This window comes from Asparagus officinalis, chromosome 2 (genome assembly GCF_001876935.1).
Source record: "Asparagus officinalis chromosome 2, Aspof.V1, whole genome shotgun sequence".
Lineage (NCBI taxonomy): Eukaryota > Viridiplantae > Streptophyta > Magnoliopsida > Asparagales > Asparagaceae > Asparagus > Asparagus officinalis.
In genome coordinates, this window is record NC_033795.1 from 12,634,182 (window position 1) to 12,654,972 (window position 20,791).

Sequence of the window (20,791 nt, forward strand, 5' to 3'; positions counted from 1 at the left end):
CAGTTTCTAGATCAACATGATATGCCTCAAATATTCTCGTAAGAAAAGCTCCAAATGGAAGTTTCAGTTTCTAGATCAACATGATATGCCTCAAATATTCTCGTAAGAAAAGCTCCAAATGGAAGAGATCCCTTAGGAAAGACTAAAAGATTTTTATGCCTCAAATATTCTCGTAAGAAAAGCTCCAAATGGAAGAGATCCCTTAGGAAAGACTAAAAGATTTTTATAAAATACCTCAGCCCAATTTACTTTTATGTTAGCAATAATTGCATAGAGGGCTTTGGCTAGATAGAGAGATATAAAATAAAAGCTTCCAATTTTTAGAAAAAGGTTGTAGGCAAGAATTCGAGCTATAAACCAGGAATAGACCTAATTTTATTTGAATTATTGAGAGGTTTGCCATAACTAGGAAGAAAAATGTGATTAGTAAGTAGATTTTCATCATTCATTCTAATAGATGAAAGACTAATACCTTGATAAGGAATATTAAAAATTCTATCTAATTTCTTAGGAGTCATATTAATTTCAATTCCCTTCACAAGAGTGTTAAGAACATCCGAGTGATGGTCGATTTCATATCTAGAGATATTGACATAAAATAGTTGAACCAACAATGGATAATATGGTTTCCTATTTTCAGAGGAAAAAAGATCTAATAATCCAGCACTTGCAAAGTAATCACTGAAATTATGAGTGATGAAATCATCAAATTTGACAAATCAACCGGGTATAACTTCGAAAGATTAAAATTCCTTAATTTGGGCAAGCAAAAATAGGTCTTTAAGATAAATTGAATAATCTTCAACTACATTTGATGGTCCAGACCTAGGCCTCTTTGATTTTGATATTATTCAATTTCGAAATTGGAAATGGAATAGGGGAAGAGAGCTTACCAAACTGTTGAAACCCTAGAAGTAGTCAGCTAATTGAGGCTATAGTCGACTACTGAGACTAAAAAACTCAAAGTAGACAAGAAATTTGATGAAAATTTTGAGAGAAAATGATAAATAGAGGATGCCCTAACCTTTGACAATGGACAAACTGATGAGAATGAGGGTTCTTTCGGTTTTGGGAAGTGAAAAAACATGTGAAGATGGGGGAGTTAGGGTAGTTTCCTTTAGTTATAAACGAGTGACTAAAATTTGATCAAAAATTCAAATGAAAGGTTGAAATTTATTCTTAGTAAAATTTGATATGGGGTCACGATTCATATGGTAAAACATGAATGGTTGAGATCAAATTAACTTAAATTTAATGGGTATTGGGTTTTGGGTTTGGTAGATATAGGATCCAATATGAAAAAACTAGTGTAAAAATAAAACTACAGGTTTTGTAGTCGACTACTAATTTTATTAGTTGACTACACTGTAATCGACAGAGAGCAGTTTTTATGATTTTACTTCTTATTAGTCAACTACTAAAAATCAAACAAAATATGATATATGCAAAAGTCTATGCATGTAGTCAACTATTAACTTGATTAGTCGACTATTAAGGCTGAAAATGCATATGTATTGATTTTAAAACTTAATTTAAATCTTTCAAAGAACATATAGCTAATTCTCTTCTTAATTTAACATATATTTATTTTTTAATGGTTTTGTTAATATATATGCTATTTGTTTATCGGTTGAAATAAAATCTAAAGAAATATCACCATTAAGCACATGATCACTAAAAAAGTGATATCTAATGTCAATATATTTTGTACGTGAATGTTAAATAGGATTTTTAAATAAATTAATGGTACTAGTATTATCACACATTATGGATGATGTGGAACATACTATATCATAATCAGATAAGGTTTGTTTCATCCATAAAACTTGAGCACAAGCAAGACTAGCAGCAATATATTCTGCTTCAGTCGTTGATAATGACACTAAATTTTACTTTTTACTAAACCAAGATACAAGTGAATGTCCTAAGAAATAACACGTATCACTTGTACTTTTTCTATCGGATTTACATCTGACAAAATCAGCTTCACTATATGATAATAAATCAAATATGCTATTCTTAGGATAAAATAAATCATAATCTGTAGTGTTTTTAACATATCTAAAAAAAAATTTCAAGGCTTTAAGGTATGATTCTTTAGGATTAGACTAAAATCTTGTACATAAACAAACACTAAACGTAAAATCGGGTCTACTTACTGTAATGTAAAGAAGTGATCCAATCATACATCGGTATAGCTTTTGATCAACATTCTTACCATTGTCATCTTTGTCAAGTGATGTAGTTATACTCATTGGTGTTGGTTTACTAGTAGTGTTGTCCAATTCAAAGCGTTTTAGTAATTCTTTAGCATACTTGCTTTTGGTTGATGAATATTCCTTCCTTTAATTGTTTGATTTGTAGTCTAAGGAAGAAACCGAGTTCACCCATGTGACTCATTTCAAATTCATTCTGTATAGTCTTAGCAAACTCTTGACAAAGATCATTGTTAGTAGAACCAAATATTATATCATCTACATATATTTGAATTAATAATATTTATTTATTTATTTTTTATAAATAGTGTAGAATTAACTTTACTAATTTCAAAACCAGAAGTTAAAAGAAAGTTCTTTAATCTATCATACCAAGCACGTGGTGCTTGTTTAAGACCATATAAAGCTTTCTTATGTTTGAAAACATGGTTTGAAAAACTTTCATGTTCAAAACCGAGAGGTTGTTCTATAAAAAAAATTTCTTAATAAAACCATTTAAAATGCACTTTTATCATCTATTTGATATAATTTAAAAATCATAAAACATGCAAATGCAAGTAAAATTCTTATAGATTCTAAACGAGCAACTGGTGCATAGGTGTCATCATAATCAATATCTTCTTCTTGATTATAACATTGTGCAACCAATCTGACTTTATTTCTAATAAGTTATCCAGATTCATCCAATTTATTTTAAAATATCCATTTGGCTCCTATAATGGATTTATCTTGTGGTCTAGGTATAAGATCCCAAATGTTATTTCTTGTAAATTGATTTAGTTCCTCTTGCATGGCTATTATCCAAAAATTATCTTTACATGCTTCTTTAATATTTTTAGATTCTATTGTTGAAACAAATACAACATGTATAAATAAGTTTAATTGTGAGCTAGTTTGTACACCACGAGAAATATCACCTATGATTAAATCACGTGGATGATTTCTAACTTCTACATATATTTTAGGTAAAACAATAGTATCATTAGAATTGTCATCAACAATAGGGGGTGGTTGATTAACAATTTCATCATCATCATCATGATTATTATTATTATTATTGTTAAAATTTAATTTAGATTCATCAAATGAAACATGTAATGATTCTTCTATTGTAGAAAACTTCTTATTAAAAATTCTATAAGCTTTGTTATGCATGGAATAACCTACAAAAATGTCTTTATTCGATTTAGAATCAAATTTATCTAAATTATCTTTTGTATTTAATATATAACATTTACAACCAAAATTTATCTAAATTATCTTTTGTATTTAATATATAACATTTACAACCAAATACTTTAAAATAAGAAACTTTAGGAATTCTTGTATTTAATATATAACATTTACAACCAAATACTTTAAAATAAGAAACTTTAGGAATTCGATTGTAAAGCAATTCAAAACTTGTTTTATTTAATATAGGTCTTAATAAAATTCTATTTTGAACGTAACTAGCAGTATTAATTGTTTCTGCTCAAAAATATTTAGGTAACTTAGACTCAGCTAACATAGTCCTAACACATTCTTGTAAAGTTTTATTTTTCCTTTCAACAACTCTATTTTATTGTGGAGTGCAAGGAAATAAAAATTCATGTGAAATGTTATTTTTATTACAAAAATTAGTAAATAATTTATTTTCAAACTCACCACCATGATCACTTCTAATAGTGACAATAGTAGTGGATTTTTGATTTTGTATCTTTTTACAAAATATAGAAAACTCATCAAAAGCATTATTTTTGTGTTTTAAAAACATAACCCATGTAAATCTAGAATAATCATCAATAATTATAAATGCATATCTACTTCCAATTAAAGATGTAATTCTAGAAGGACCAAATAGATCCATATGTAATAATTCTAAATGTCTACTTGTAGAAACAACACCTTTAGATTTTAAAGTGTATTTATGCATTTTTCATTGTTTACATGCATCACAAAAATGATCTTTCTTATTTACAACTTTAGGTAAATCATTTACTAAATTATTTTTATAAATACGTGAAATATTTTTCCAAGTTAATATGTCCACATCTTCTATGCCATAATAATGAATCATCTAAAGATGCAACTAAGCAATGATCATTTGAATAAAAAATTCATGGATAAAATATATATATCTTTCTTTCTAAAACCTTTAAACAAGATATTTGATAAATCTTGATCATATATAATACATGAATCTTTTTTAAATATGATTTTTAAAAATTTTATCACATAGTTGACTTATACTTAGAAAATTATATTTTAAACCATCTACTAATAAAACATTATCTATTAGAGGTTTGTCACTGTTACCTATCGTTCTAATACCTATAACTTGACCTTTTGTATTTGTCTCCAAATATAATTGTGCCTCCCTTTTTGTGTTTAATTAAAGACAACATTTGAGAGTTTCCGGTCATGTATTTGGAACATCCACTATCTAGCTAGTATATATCCACTTTTCTTTTTGAGGTACCTGAAAAATAAACATTTAAGCATTGATATCCTTTTATTTCGGGTCCATTGGATTAGCACTTAGGAGACCAAATCCACTTGGAATTTGGTTTTCCTTTGTTAACACAAATATAATTAGTGGAACAACATATATTTTTCTTAAAGTTTAAAATATAATTATAAGTATTTCTTTCATGCATACTAATATTTGTAGGCACCCAAATGAATATAGATAAAGCATGCTTATTTTTAGCATAATTTACATTTCTTGTGAAAGGTGCATGGAATTTTCTAACATTATTATTCATAGAAGATGATGCATGATTTGTACTAGAAATATTTTCAAACTTCTTATGAACATATCCTAAGCCAAAATTTTAACTAGAAGACTTTTAAAAAGATAACAAATCATTCAAGTCTTCTTTTCCTTTATTAAAGTTGTTTACATTTAAGAATAATTCTTCATATTTAAGTTTAAGTGATTCCATACTCTTTTCTAAATCTGATATTTTTTTCATAACATTACATTCAGATTTAAGATAAACATTATTTTTCGTTAATATTCTATTTTTAAAAAATAATTTATCATTTAATTCCTATAATTCTTCAATTTGTGAAGAATTTGATGAAACTATTTCTAAGTTCAATCTATCATTTTCACTTTTCAATATTTTATAATTAGCATTTAAATCCTTAAACTTAATAAAAAGTTCATTAAAAGGATCTAAAAGTTCTTCATTGTCTAAAGAATCATTTACCTCATCTTGTGCCATAAAACACATGTAGGCTGATTCTTCTCTTTCTTCTTCTTCGTCGGAAGAAGATGAATCGTCACTATCATCCCAAGTCACTGCCATAGCCTTTTTCTTCTTCTTCTTGAAGTTGTTAGAATTTGTGAATTTTGATTTTGACTTGAGTAGTGGACAATCCTTCTTTATATGACCTGACTTATTACAATTGAAACACAAAGAAGAGTCATTAGTATTCTTAATTTATTTGACTTAAACTTACATTTCTTAAGAAATTGTTTGAATTTCTTAGTAATCATTGCAATATCCTCATCATCTTCGTCGGATTCATCGGTGTCAGAGGATGCATTGAAGGCAAGTATCTTTTTCTTCTTTGGTTTGTTATCTTTCTTTCGATCTTCAATTTGAACTTCATATGCCATCAAATTTCCAATAAGATTTTCTACGAAGAGAGTTGATAAATCATTGGCCTCTTCAATTGTCGTAGTCTTCTTTTCCCATTCCGAAGTTAATGCTCTTAGGATTTTTCTTACCATCTCAACTTGAGTATATTCTTTACCAAGTCCAATCAAAGAGTTAGTAATATCTGTAAATCTTGTGAACATTTCCGTGATGGATTCATTCTTTTTCATCTTAAATAGTTCAAACCTGTGAACAAGAACAGAAATTTTTGTTTTTTTAACTTTGTTAGTTCCTTCATGTGTTACCTCAAGAGTGTGCCAAGTTTGATGTGCTGATGTAGAGGTAGACACTCGTTTAAATTCGTTCTTGTCCAAGGCACAAAATAGTGCATTCATTGCCTTGGAGTCCAGATTGACGTTTGTTCTTTGTACTATCGTCCATTCGGTGTATGAAATCGTTGGCTTTGTGAATTCAGTCTCTACAATGTTCCATAGGTCATAGTCAAGAAATTAGAGGTAGATCTTCATCCAGCACTTCCAATAGTTGTAATTTGTGCCGTCAAAAAGAGGTGGTCGCTGCGTGGAATGTCCCTCTTTGAATTGTGAAGTATTTGATGAACTTGATGATACCATCTTTCACCTCTCTGATACCAATTGTAGGATCTGTTACAATGCTTACTAAAACACTAGGGGGGTGAATAGTGTTCCTTTTAAAAATTATATAAAATAGATTATAAATTGCAATGAAGATAGCAAAATCACTGAGAATCACAATCGTAAACATAATATTTTATACTGGTTCCACCTCCCCGGTGTATATCCAGTCCCCAAGCAAATTCCGCTTGAGAGTTTCACTATGATTTTAAAAAACTTACAAAATCAAATAGTAAACCTGACCAATTTGCAAGATCATACAAATTGCACACATCACCAAGAGATCACACCTCTCACACCCGAGAAAACTTTTCTTAAATCAACAATACAATTCCTATAAGCCTTGATTGTGTAGTGATGTGTAGCAGTGGCTTAGGAATGTTTTTAATCTCTGGAAGTTACCTAAATAAGTTGTATATTGGATAAAGATCAAAGGCTAACTCGGAGAATACTTTTCTCAAACACTTAGTGAAAATCTGAATGCTTTGAACTCTTGAAAAATGCACAAAAGTTGAATCTTATGGATAGGAATCAGTTGACCAAATTTTTGAACTTTTAACCTATTTAAAGCTCTTGAAAAAAAATAAGTTTTCAAAGTTAATTAACGGATCAAAATGACTTTAAATAGTCAGTAATTCAAATTTTAAAATGTTAGAAAACTGTCATTGTGGTCGACTAATATTTGTTGTAGTCGACTACACTGAGTTGAAACAGACTCTGTAAATTCAGGATTTTTCTTAGTAGTCGACTACACTGGTCATTAGTCAACTACATTGTAAACGATAAAAAGTCTGAAATTCAAATTCAAAGTTGAGTAGTCGACTATACTGTGTAGTGATCGACTATACTGTGTAGTGATCGACTACACTATAAATAACAGAAAGTTAGAATTCTGAATTGACTTCTAGTAGTCGACTATATAGTCTAGTAGTTGACTACACTATGACTTTATAGAAACTGAGATTTTGCCGAAGTGCTTAGTAGTTGACTATAAAAAATCATTAGTCGACTAGACTGTAATTTGACAGAAACTTATATTTTTTATTTGAATTTCAGTAGTCGACTACAAGTAGTTATTGGTCGACTACTAAGGGGTGAAAACTGATATGAATGAAATATTTTTAGACTTATTGATAAAGTAGTTATTGGTCGACTACTAAGGGGTGAAAACTGATATGAATGAAATATTTTTAGACTTATTGATAAGTTATAAACTCTAATGGAAGGGGTGAAAACTGATATGAATGAAATATTTTTAGACTTATTGATAAGTTATAAACTCTAATGGTTAATATAGGGGATTTTTAATGTTAACCAACGTACTAAGCATGTGTTAGTGTGTTCTAATCACTATGTGTGTGTATGTGTGAGTGATCAATGTTTATATAAAATTTCTAAGTAAAGAAAATGTAAAATTTACATTGATGTATTTCATCTATTTTATTTCATAATGTCTTGAACTCATCTTGCACTTGTTCATATTTGATGTTGAAAACTACATTGATATGTTAGTGCACAATAATATTCATAGTGATACACATAACGAATAAATTGTTATCATCAAAATTATATCTTGGAGACATGATATCCAACAGAAACCGTCTAATATAAGTTTTCTAAATTAAGATGTTATGTTGCTCCAAGTCGGTTGTCTACTCAGAACTGTTATGATATCATCTTAAACTTTCTTCCATTACATTAGGATTTTAAAATATTGACTAGAGTTGATGTTTATAATTTTACACTGAGTCAGTAAGCCCTAGGTTCTCCTATTGTCTACTTTGTCACGTTGATATTTGTTGTAGCATAAAGGACTTTAGATTTGCTCCTGAGATTGCGGGGCTACAGTTTATTGTCATGCTTTTAAGCGTCAAAACTTACATTGGTTGTGTACTTTTCCTATCACCAAAGTTGAAATAAGGGAAGAAGAAGGCAAAAGGGGAGCAAGATGGTGACATAAATGGCCAAGTATTAACGTTATGGAGTCAAAAGAGGCTCAAAAACTTTCTGCAGCCAATGAATAAGTGAATAAACCAATCAAACAATGACAACCAAAGGAAAGCAAAACTTTATACCATAACCTAAAAGAGAGGTTATAACAGCTTTAATTAGGACTAAAGCCAACATGGATTGGACATTGAAGATGCAATTGACACAGAAGCTGACATGAAGAAAAGAAAGCTATCAATCAGCCAAATCCCACTACTGCACATAATATGTGATGTTTTATCTTATGGATGGTATGATTCATTGACACACATGGACATGTTCATGCTGACATCAACAACACGACGAAAAATCCATTATACAGAAGATTCTAAAAAATATATAGGAAATAGTATATTCTTATCTAATGGTATTGTCTCCTTGCTTCTCATCACAACTTTGTAGATTTGATATAGTAGAAAAATACTTAAAAATTGTATTAGAGCAATTAAGATTCAAGCTCTATGTATATTTAAATATATTTTAAGAAAAGAGTTATCATTTCTTAAAATACCTCATATTTTAACTAGCTAGGAGCATGTTAAAATGTAAATTATTACTTTCCAATCTTATTGTACCTTCGGATTTTTATGTAGAGAACATCAACTTTAGAGGTTTTGTATGATGGAAAGAACTTCTAACATTACTGTGAAAAACATCAAACAAGCAGTCATGCCGATCAAATACAAACTCTTGAACTCTAATAACAAATTGAAGGCAAGAATGAGCATGCATTACGACTGCAACGCTTAGGTAGCATTTGGATATCATGATGCTTTTAGTGTTTCAATGGTGTTTTTGCCAAAAACAAAACATAATATGTTTGAAAACCATGGTGTTTTTGTTAGGCTATACTATCAAAAACAAAAAACACAACACTTATTTTAAAACACCAGAAAGATATTTTATGTTTACTGTTTGTGTTTTGAGTTTCAAGGGTGTTAATATAATGTTTAATATAGTGTATTAGTAATATATTCATTGCATAATATAATATAGTATAGTATAATATAATATTAAATTACATTATTTTTTTTGGTCAATGAATGAAAACTTTATTCATCACCAAATATAGAAATGAATGTGCACATCCAGTTACAAGAAAACTAAAACTGGTTATATCACCCCAGTCAACAAACCTTTACAAACTCTCAATGAAATCTTTCATATGATGTGGTATATTTTCATTCAAAATCTTTGTGTATATACATATCTTCACCGCACGGAAAAGCTGTTCAGGCCCTCGAGCTTTCTGCTAAAAAATTCTTTGATTTCTCTCTTGCCATAGGAGATAAACAGATACTGACAGAGCAATTCTCTTCAACTTCTTTTTGAAGCCTTTTCCCCTCAAATTCCTGTTATACCAATTGTAAATCTGGTTCCAACTACAAGACTGCCAGTTAAATTTCAGCCATTCCATTACCTTTCTCCACACATACGCAGAATATTGACAATCAAAGAAGATATGTTGGCAGGTTTCTGTTTGGTTATCACTTGAGCACAATATGCACTGATTTGAGCTTAACACTCTCAATTTACACAGTCTTTCTTGTGTGAGTAACCTGGAAAGAGAAGCTAACCACAGGATGAATGAATGTTTGGGGTAATGCCACCCCCCATATAGTCCCTGATCCTTCAAACAAAGTAGTCTGCTGCTGAAAAAGAACTCTGTAAATCAGTGAAATGCTGATATTGCCGTTGACACAGCAACTATTAATTGCATTCAATAGGTTATCAACACTTCCCATCTTTTCCCTCATCATGTTTCTAGCTTTTAGGAGTTGTTTCCACATCCATAAGTCACATTCTTTGGACTGTATCTGCCAGATATTAGTTTGCCTCAGATATGTGCCGTGCACCCACTTAATCCAAAGAATATCTTTTTTAAGGTGTATCATCCAAAGTAATTTAGCTGCTGTTGCATAATTCCAGAGTTTAGCTGAGAATAAACCCAATCCCCCATGCTTTATATCTTAACAAACAGAGCTCCAAGATACCAAGTGGATTTTGTGGCCCCAAAGGAAATTAGAACACATGCTATCAATCCTTTCAAGCACCTTAACAGGAAGGATAAAATTACTTGTCCAGAAAATTTGAATACCCAAAATGACTGATTTTATCATTTGCAATCTCCCAGCGTAAGACAAAGTCCTTGTATTTTGCCAATTTTGAAACTGATCTGATATCTTCATTTGCAATCTCCCAGCGTAAGACAAAGTCCTTGTATTTTGCCAATTTTGAAACTGATCTGATATCTTATTGATGATCAGGGGAGAGCAATCAAGCCATGAAAGCCTTTTTGAAATAAGTGGCATCCCCAGATATTTTATAGGCAAGATTCCCTCTGAAAAATTAAGACAGTCACAAATCTGGCTCTTCAGACTATCTTCAATCCCACACATAAAAATTGAACACTTAGAGGGAAAATTACATTATTTAATATATTACATTATAACATTAGTTTCCATATATATCAATGCTATGTATAATACCATTAACTAATAATACATACAATATTATAATTAATATAATATACTAATTATGTTTTAAATATTATTATATATATTATGTTAATAGTAAATAATAATAAATTAAATATATTAATAAAAATTAAATAATAACATAAAAATATATTATATTAGTTACATAATATAATATTGATGTTATAGTATGGATTATTTAATATATGACATTATAATAATTAGTATTTGCTAAATATATGCTATTCTATGTTTAATACCATTAATTAATAATAAATATAATATTACAATTAATATAATATAATAATTATAGTTTAAATACTATTATATATATTATATATATTAAATATAATAAATAATAATAAAAGAAAATATAGTGATAAAACAATACAGAATAATTAATTATTAATAAATAATCCTATAGTAACGATATAATATTGAATTATATAACGAAAAATTATTCTATTATATTATTTAATTAATAAAATATATCATTAATGTTTGAATAATTTATTAAAAACTATTAACATGCTTTTTTTTTGTCAATGAACTGAAATTTTATTCATCTCCCAAATTGAAACAAAAACTATTAACATGTTATGTAGTAATAATATTTAATAATAAAATAATAACTTCCCTAAGAATAAAAGATTAAATATTAATATATTCAATATATTCATAATATATTACATTATAAAATAATGAAAAAATAATTATATATTATAAATAAAGAATTTGTCAATGATAAATTACATATACTATAACAATATTAATATAATAATTATATAAATATTGTTAATACAGTAATAATAATGATAATAATAATAACAATGTCATAATATAATAATATTATATTATATTATAAAAGGAAAATGTTAATACATCATTATTGATAATATTATAATATGTTAATTATATATAATATTATAATGTATAATTAAAATAGATTATGTTATAATTAATATTAAATATATATTAAAAATATGTTTAATATTAACATTATAAAAGGTCAAACTATAGTTGGCCCAAAACATTTATCATGAAGTTTTGAAAACACTTTGGAGAAAAACATCATGATGTTTTGAAAACACTTTGGAGAAAAACATCATGATGTTTTGAAAATGCACAAAAATCATTACAGTATATATATCTAAACATATCTTTAGTTAATCTTTTGTTTGTTTCTTGCTCGATGGAAGAGTTGGACAACTTGCAGTGTCATATAGTCTGGATTCTCAACTATGAATCCAGATGAGGATAAAACAAAAATACCCACAAGAAATGGCACCTGGTTTTTATTTTTATTTTATTATTATTATTATTTTGAGATAAAACTAGCACCTGGGTTTTTATTTGGAAGCCCGTTATTGGTTAGAGGGATGCTACAGGCACACCTCCGGTCACACCACCAGCCACACCCCCTCACCCCCTATAGTGTAGGGGGCCCCACTTGAAATTTTTTTAAAAATTTTCAAGTGGGACCCCCTGTACTGTAGCAGGTGAGGTGTGTGGCTGGTGGTGTGGCCGGAGGTGTGTCTGTAGCATTTTTTTATTGCTTAATGAACACGAGGAGCTAAAATCTGCTATAAGTTGGAAGTTATTGTGATTGATGGGACGTGCACATACATATGCAATATCTAATTGGCTCAAATTTACGAATGTTGAGCATGATAGTACAGGAACTTTGGGAGATGCACATCATGAAGACTCTTAACAGTGACTTCAGACTCGTACTATTTCACCAACTAGATTCAGAGAATTTATATTGGGTAAAGACGTAATGTTGATTGTTTTGGTACAATGAGTCAATGCTACTACCTGCTACTGCTAGTTTGTTTGATTTTAATTGGAATGCATCTAGGTTTAGAAACTGACATCGAGCTTATGATTTTTTATTCTTTTGTTTATGCGTGAGGAGTTTTTGGTGTGGGCTATTTACGTATTCAGTATTATGTTGTTTCCATAAATAAATGGGTAAATTATCAGACTGTCATTTTTTGTACACCCCCTCTTACAAATTTGTTTTTTTTCTAGCTCCGATGATGTTTTTGTATCTTTTTTCGAGCAAAATGTACGACTAGACTTAAAACTTTACCGTTGGTGGGGGAAGAAATCGTGAAGCCTTACGTGATGCTATTGGTATTATCTTATTCATGAGAAAAGTATCAGAAGATTATTTGACACATTGATGTAAGGATAATACATATGTCCAAAATTATGCAAGAATCTTGAGTTCAATACAAACAAGTAAATTCTTAGGACCAGGAATAGTGACGAGCAATCATGGAAGGTCAAAAACTGCTAGGAGGAAAGATGTTTTATAGTTTTTTTTTGCTAGGGGTGAAGTTGTGAGTCTTATTGCACATTTAACTTTTAAAAAATATCAAAATATTGCTAGAGAAAAACTATTAAGGGTCTGTTTGGTACATTTCTAAAAAAACAAAAAACTAGTTTGAAAACTATTTCTGGATATTTCAGAGGGTTTTCCCCATTTGACTTATTTGGTTTATTTCACATTGAAATCATAGGCTGGAAAACAAGGACTTCCATTTTTTGGGTTTGTTTCCGTGTGTGTGTGGGGACCACCCACGTGGGTGGGTGATTTAAGTGCTCAGCAACGCGGTTTGCTTCTGCGTTTTGTTTTCTGCATGCTTGATGGCCCACCCGAAATCAGAGCCTTTATAAAACCCTCTAGGGTTTCGTGGACGCGTGTGTGAAGTTGAGGCTGGGTCTTGAAGGCGGCAGCAGAGAGTTTCGTGCAAAGTTTTTTTCTTTGGCGGCTAAGGAGAAAGTCAAGCCCGAGAAGATTTTGACAGCGGCTGATTTGTGCTGTGCTTCGGTTTTGTGTCTCCCCCTTTGAGAGAGTATTTGTAGAGGGATCTGAGAGTTTGTGAGAGGGTTTTATTTGTGAGAGTGTAAACCCAATTGTATCTCTCCCTCTAATAGTAGATCTCCCCCTCCTTGCCCCGTGGACGTAGGCTATTTGCCGAACCACGTAAAAGTTGTGTTCTTGCTGTGATTTGTAATAGCTTGTAGGATCCCTCGACGCGCAGTCCTAGAGCTGACGAGAGGAAGAGCTGATATCTCACTTTGATGAGATATCTGGCTTTTGGTTCTTGTTCCCTTTGAGAAACAAGAATTCCATTGTGATCTAATCTCTTGTTGTGCACCTTGCGCATCGGAGGTGCTGCCGAAATTTTCGCTGCGCACAACAAGTGGTATCAGAGCTCCGGGTTGGACTTGGGAGCTTGTTCGAAGGATTCGCTGAAGGATTCCTATTTGAAGATTAGATCGACAATATGGGAGAAACAAGCACATCGGGATCGTCTCTTTCAAAGGCGATACAAAGTCTGAGCATCAATAATACAAAAATTAATATTCCGAAGTTCGACGGCAAGATCAATTTCGGTTTGTGGAGGTGTCAGGTGATGGACGCCTTGGATGCACAAAATTTGGAGGAGACTCTTGAGTTACAAGAGAAACCCGCTGATATGGAGGACAAGGTTTGGAAGAAAATGAATAGTAGGGCTTGTGGAGTTATTCGGTCATGCTTGACGCCGGATCTTATTTATGACGTAATGAACGAGACGTCGGCGAAGAGAATGTGGGAAACACTCAATGAGAAGTATCTGACGAAGAGCATTGAGAATCGGCTTCACTTGAAGAAGAGGTTTTACCAATTCAAGATGAAGAGGGGAGTTTCCATTCGGGAGCATGTTAACAACTTCACGAAGCTAATTTCGGATATGGCCAATGTAGATATCATGGTTGAGGATGAAGACAAGGCGATGCTACTATTGTGTTCGTTGCCGGAGGATGATTTTGGAACGTTTGTTCTCACTATGATAAATGGAAGAACTACGGTTAGCTACAAGGAGGGGACCTCAGCTTTGGTGAATTATGAGTTGAGGAAGAGTGATGGCGAACCCTCCGAGAAGGCATCGGGAGATGCATTAGCAGTTCGAGGCCGTGGTCCAAACCGTCGTCCAGGTGATCGTTCAAGATCGAAGTCAAGAGGTGGCCATAGAAATATTGGTAGAAATCAATGTCGCTTTTGCAAAGAAGAAGGACATTGGAAGAACGACTGCCCAAAGTTGAAAGATAAAGCCGGGAAGAATAAAGGAAAAGTTGTACAAGCTTCGGAAGTGAAAGTGGTCAAGGCTAGTGACGACAATTCAGATACAGATTCTTCAGGCTATTCCTGCTCTGCACTACCGTCAGTTTGTTACGCTGACTCTACGGAGTGGATGATGGATTCTGGTGCTACATACCATATTTACCCTAGGAGGGATTGGTTCTCCAGCTTTGAGGAGTTGGAAAGAGGGGATGTCGTGCTCATGGGTAATGATCACGTATGCCCTATTGGTGGTATTGGTACAGTACGGATCCGGATGTGTGACGGGGTGACTCGGGAGCTGAAGGAAGTGAGATTCGTTCCTCAATTGACGAAGAATATCATTTCCCTTAGAACTTTGGAGGCAGTTGACTATAAGGTGATCTTGGAGAATGCGACTCTGAAGGTCACAAAGGGGTCCATGGTGGTGATGCGAGGTGTCAGGAAAAACAAACTTTACTACTTGAAGGGCAAGACAGTAACAGGGGGTCTGGCAGCTTCGATTACCACAGAGGAAGATACTACCAGTTTATGGCACATGAGATTGGGACACACTAGTGATAAGTCCCTGCAGGTATTGGCGAAGCAGGGGCTATTGAAGGGTGCGAAGACCTGCAAGATGGAGCTGTGCGAACATTGCATACTTGGGAAGAAGACAAGAGTGAAATTCGGCACCGCTATTCACAATACCCAAGGTATATTGGACTATATTCACACAGATGTTTGGGGTCCTTCCAAGCACACATCACTTGGTGGGGCCAACTATTTTGTCACTTTCATTAATGATTATTCCAGGAGGAATTGGGTATACCCGATGAAGCATAAACATCAGGTCCTGGATATTTTTGTGGAGTGGAAGAAGAAAGTGGAGCTGCAGACAGGTAGAAAGGTAAAGTGATCGCTCAAGATCGAAGTCAAGAGGTGGCCATAGAAATATTGGTAGGAATCAATGTCGCTTTTGCAAAGAAGAAGGACATTGGAAGAACGACTGCCCAAAGTTGAAAGACAAAGCTGGGAAGAATAAAGGGAAAGCTGTACAAGCTTCGGAAGTGAATGTTGTCAAGGCTAGTGACGACAACTCAGATACAGATTCTTCAGGCTATTCGTGCTCTGCACTACCGTCAGTTTGTTACGCTGACTCTACGGAGTGGATGATGGATTCTGGTGCTACATACCATATTTACCCTAGGAGGGATTGGTTCTCCAGCTTTGAGGAGTTGGAAAGAGGGGATGTCGTGCTCATGGGTAATGATCACGTATGCCCTATTGGTGGTATTGGTACAGTACGGATCCGGATGTGTGACGGGGTGACTCGGGAGCTGAAGGAAGTGAGATTCGTTCCTCAATTGACGAAGAATATCATTTCGCTTGGAACTTTAGAGGCAGTTGGCTATAAGGTGATCTTGGATAATGCGATTCTGAAGGTCACAAAGGGGTCCATGGTGGTGATGCGAGGTGTCAGGGAAAACAAACTTTACTACTTGAAGGGCAAGACAGTAAAAGGGGGTTTGGCAGCTTCGATTACCACAGAGGAAGATACTACCAGATTATGGCACATGAGATTGGGACACACTGGTGATAAGTCCCTGCAGGTATTGGCGAAGCAGGGGCTATTGAAGGGTGCGAAGACCTGCAAGATGGAGCTGTGCGAACATTGCATACTTGGGAAGAAGACAAGAGTGAAATTCGGCACCGCTATTCACAATACCCAAGGTATATTGGACTATATTCACACAGATGTTTGGGGTCCTTCCAAGCACACATCACTTGGTGGGGCCAACTATTTTGTCACTTTCATTGATGACTATTCCAGGAGAAATTGGGTATACCCGATGAAGCATAAACATCAGGTCCTGGATATTTTTGTGGAGTGGAAGAAGAAAGTAGAGCTGCAGACAGATAGAAAGGTGAAGACTCTACGTTCAGATAACGGTGGAGAGTATAAGAGTGATCCGTTTTTACAGTTTTGCCGGGATCACGGTATTAGACGACACTTCACAGTACGTGAGACACCGCAACAGAACGGGGTGGCTGAAAGGTTGAACCGTACCTTGCTGGAGAAGGTGCGATGTATGATGACACAGAGTGGATTGTCAAGATCCTTTTGGGCCGAAGCGTTGGTTTATGCGAGCCATCTCGTGAATAGGTTGCCGTGCACTGCGATACAGGGGAAGACTCCGTTGGAGCGTTGGTCTGGTTCGGTAGCTAGTGACTATGAGTCGCTTCGGATATTTGGGTGTCCAGCTTATTACCATGTCAGTGATGGTAAATTGAATCCGAGGGCGAGGAAAGCAGTCTTTGTGGGATTTAAAGATGGAGTTAAAGGCTTTAAGTTATGCGATCCACAAGACAAGAAGATAGTTATTAGCAGGGATGTCACATTTGACGAGGTGTACATGATGAAGACTCAAGTTTCTCAGCAGGTGGAGGAAGACCAGACAGTTGGGATATCGCAGCAGGTGGAGGATGATGTGACTCCACCAACTCCAGATAGCATTGTATCCATTGAGGCTCCTACAGAGGTGACATTGGGAGGAGATGACATGACAACCGGGCATTTAGAGGATACAGTGGATGTTGGGACTCAGGAACAGGGTCATGTTCAGGAGTCCATTGCAGCTAATAGACCAAGAAGAAACATTCGTCGGCCAGCTAGATATAACGATGTCATGGTTGCATATGCTTTATCAGCAGAAGTCATTGATGATTTGGTTCCTTCTACATTCAAGGAAGCAGAGTCAAGCTCTGACTCGATTAGGTGGAGGGAAGCCATGGAGGAGGAGATGCAGTCTCTTCATAAGAACGGTACTTGGGAACTTGCAAAGCTACCGAAGGATAAGAAGGCTATTGGATGCAAGTGGGTATATACAAAGAAAGAAGGATCTTCTATTGGGGACATTCGGTACAAAGCCAGATTGGTTGCCAAGGGATATGCACAGCTAGAGGGCGTTGATTACAACGAGGTATTTTCACCTGTTGTGAAGCATTCGTCGATTTGTATTTTATTAGCATTGGTGGCACAGCTGGATTTGGATTTGGTCCAGATAGATGTGAAAACAGCCTTTCTACATGGAGATTTAGAAGAGGAGATCTACATGACACAACCTATGGGGTTCAAAGCTGAAGGAAAGGAAGAATTGGTATGCAAGCTGAAGAAGTCTCTTTACGGATTGAAGCAATCGCCGCGACAATGGTACAAGAGATTCGACGGCTTTATGATTGGCCGAGGGTACACGAGGAGCCCATATGACCCGTGTGTTTACATGCACAAGCTACAGAATGGTGAGTATATCTATTTGCTATTATATGTTGACGATATGCTCATAGCTTCCAGGAATACTTCAGCTATTAGAAAGTTGAAAAAGGAGCTGTCATCCGAATTTGAGATGAAGGATCTTGGAGAAGCAAAGAAGATATTGGGTATGGAGATTGAGAGAGACAGGGTGAAGGGGAGGTTGAAGTTGACACAGAGGAGTTACTTGCAGAAGATGCTGAAGAAATTCAGTTATGATGGCAATGCCAAGGCGGTGAGTACTCCATTAGCTCACCACTTTAAGGTATCAGCTAAGATGTCACCTGTTTCAGTTGAGGACCGTGAATACATGTCCAAAGTTTCATATGCCAATGCTGTGGGTAGCTTGATGTATGCGATGGTGTGTACAAGGCCAGATTTGTCACAGGCCGTGAGCATGGTATCCAGATACATGCACAACCCCGGGAAGGGTCATTGGGAGGCCGTGAAGTGGATTCTATGGTATATCAAAGGTACCGTGGATGTTGGTTTGGTATTTCAGAAGAATGAGAAGAACAGACAGGATTGTATTGGTTATGTGGATTCTGATTATGCTGGGGATCAGGACAAGCGCCGGTCTACTAGCGGATATGTGTTTACACTAGCAGGAGCACCGGTATGTTAGAGATGCACACTTCAGTCTACAGTGGCTTTCTCTACTACGGAGGCAGAGTATATGGCGTTGACTGAAGCTGTGAAGGAAGCTTTGTGGTTGTAGGGATTATTGGAAAACTTGGGGATCGCACAGGAGACCCTTCGGGTATATTGTGATAGCATGTCAGCTATCTATTTGGCGAAGAACCAGGTTTATCATGCGCGTACGAAGCACATCGATGTCAGATTCCATTTTGTTCGTGACGTTTTGGATGAAGGAGACGTCATATTGGAGAAGGTCCACACGAAGGACAACCCTGCGGATATGTTGACCAAAGTTATTTCAGGAGTAAAGTTTGATCATTGTTTGGAGCTTTTGAACATTCTTCGGTGTTGAGGCCTTTGCAGGCTATTTGGATGAACTACGGACGGCTTGATTCCTTGGGCAAGAGGATACGTAGGCAGTCTTTATGATGCAGCCGGTTTGGTGAGTTGATTTTGATGGGGTGAGATTGTTTGGACTCTCGTTCAGGTTCCCGACTTGTTGTCGAACAAGTGGGACATTTGGATGCTTTGGTGTCGGCTCAATTTTTGGAAGAAACTTCACCGAGGTGGAGAATTGTGTGGGCGGATGTGGCTGATTCGTGCGCAGTACAGCAAAGGTTTTTACGGTTGATTTATGTGCAAAGAACAGAGATTTTGGTGGCTAGAGAAGAAGCAAAGTCTTTTTGTATTTGTTCTTTGATTTGTGCATCCCTTTGAGAGAGATATTTGTTTGAGGGATCTGAGAGTTTGTTTGAGGGTTTAGATTGAGTGATTGTAAACCCTAGTTGTATCTCTCCCTCTAATAGTAGATCTTCCCCTCCTTGCCCCGTGGACGTAGGCTATTTGCCGAACCACGTAAAAGTTGTGTTCTTACTGTGATTTGTAATAGCTTGTAGGATCCCTCGACGCGCAGTCCTAGAGCTGACGAGAGGAAGAGCTGATATCTCACTTTGATGAGATATCTGGCTTTTGGTTCTTGTTCCCTTTGAGAAACAAGAATTCCATTGTGATCTAATCTCTTGTTGTGCACCTTGCGCACCGGAGGTGCTGCCGAAATTTTCGCTGCGCACAACAGTTTCAACATCCAAAAATTAAGAAATACCATGAATTTTCCAATTAAATATTCAGGGGCGGGACATTAAATAATACCCTTTACTTCCGGTCATTATTTCAATAGTGCTTTGAGTAATATTAAATTTATTGACAGGATATTCTCACCTATTTCAGACCCAAAAGCTCTGAAATAGGTTTTCTCCAAATTTTAACGTGACATCCCATTTCAGCCTCCCTTTTCTTTAAATCAACCAACAAAGCAAACGCTGGAATTGGAAATATCTTGAAACCAAAATCCTATGTGACTAAAGGGTTAGATTTCAACTCGCACATTTCTCTCTTTATTTGCGCAAACAAACAGCCCCTAAACTGATAAGAGGGATGTAACTAGTCTGGGAATTTAGCCATAAATGAAGTCTAAATCAGTGAACCTACATCTAGTGCATGTTAGCTCCCGTTTCCTATAATTCCAGTCTCTAACAACTGTGGTGGGGGTGGCGGGTGGGGGGGGGGGGGTGGGGGGGTTTGGCGAAATCTTGAAGTGGAGCGGCCTCAAATGCTCTTTTCATTCACCCCATATGGTGCCTATCCATACCACATTATCTATAAACCATTTCAAATAAAGAATTTTATTTTTGATTCACGAGAAATAGAGCTGGAACGACAAGTATCACAGTCAAAATTCTATTTTAAATATTTTAATTTCAAAATGCATGCGACATGATAACTAAAAATGGTAATTAGATTTTCATTTTGTAAGAAAAACTG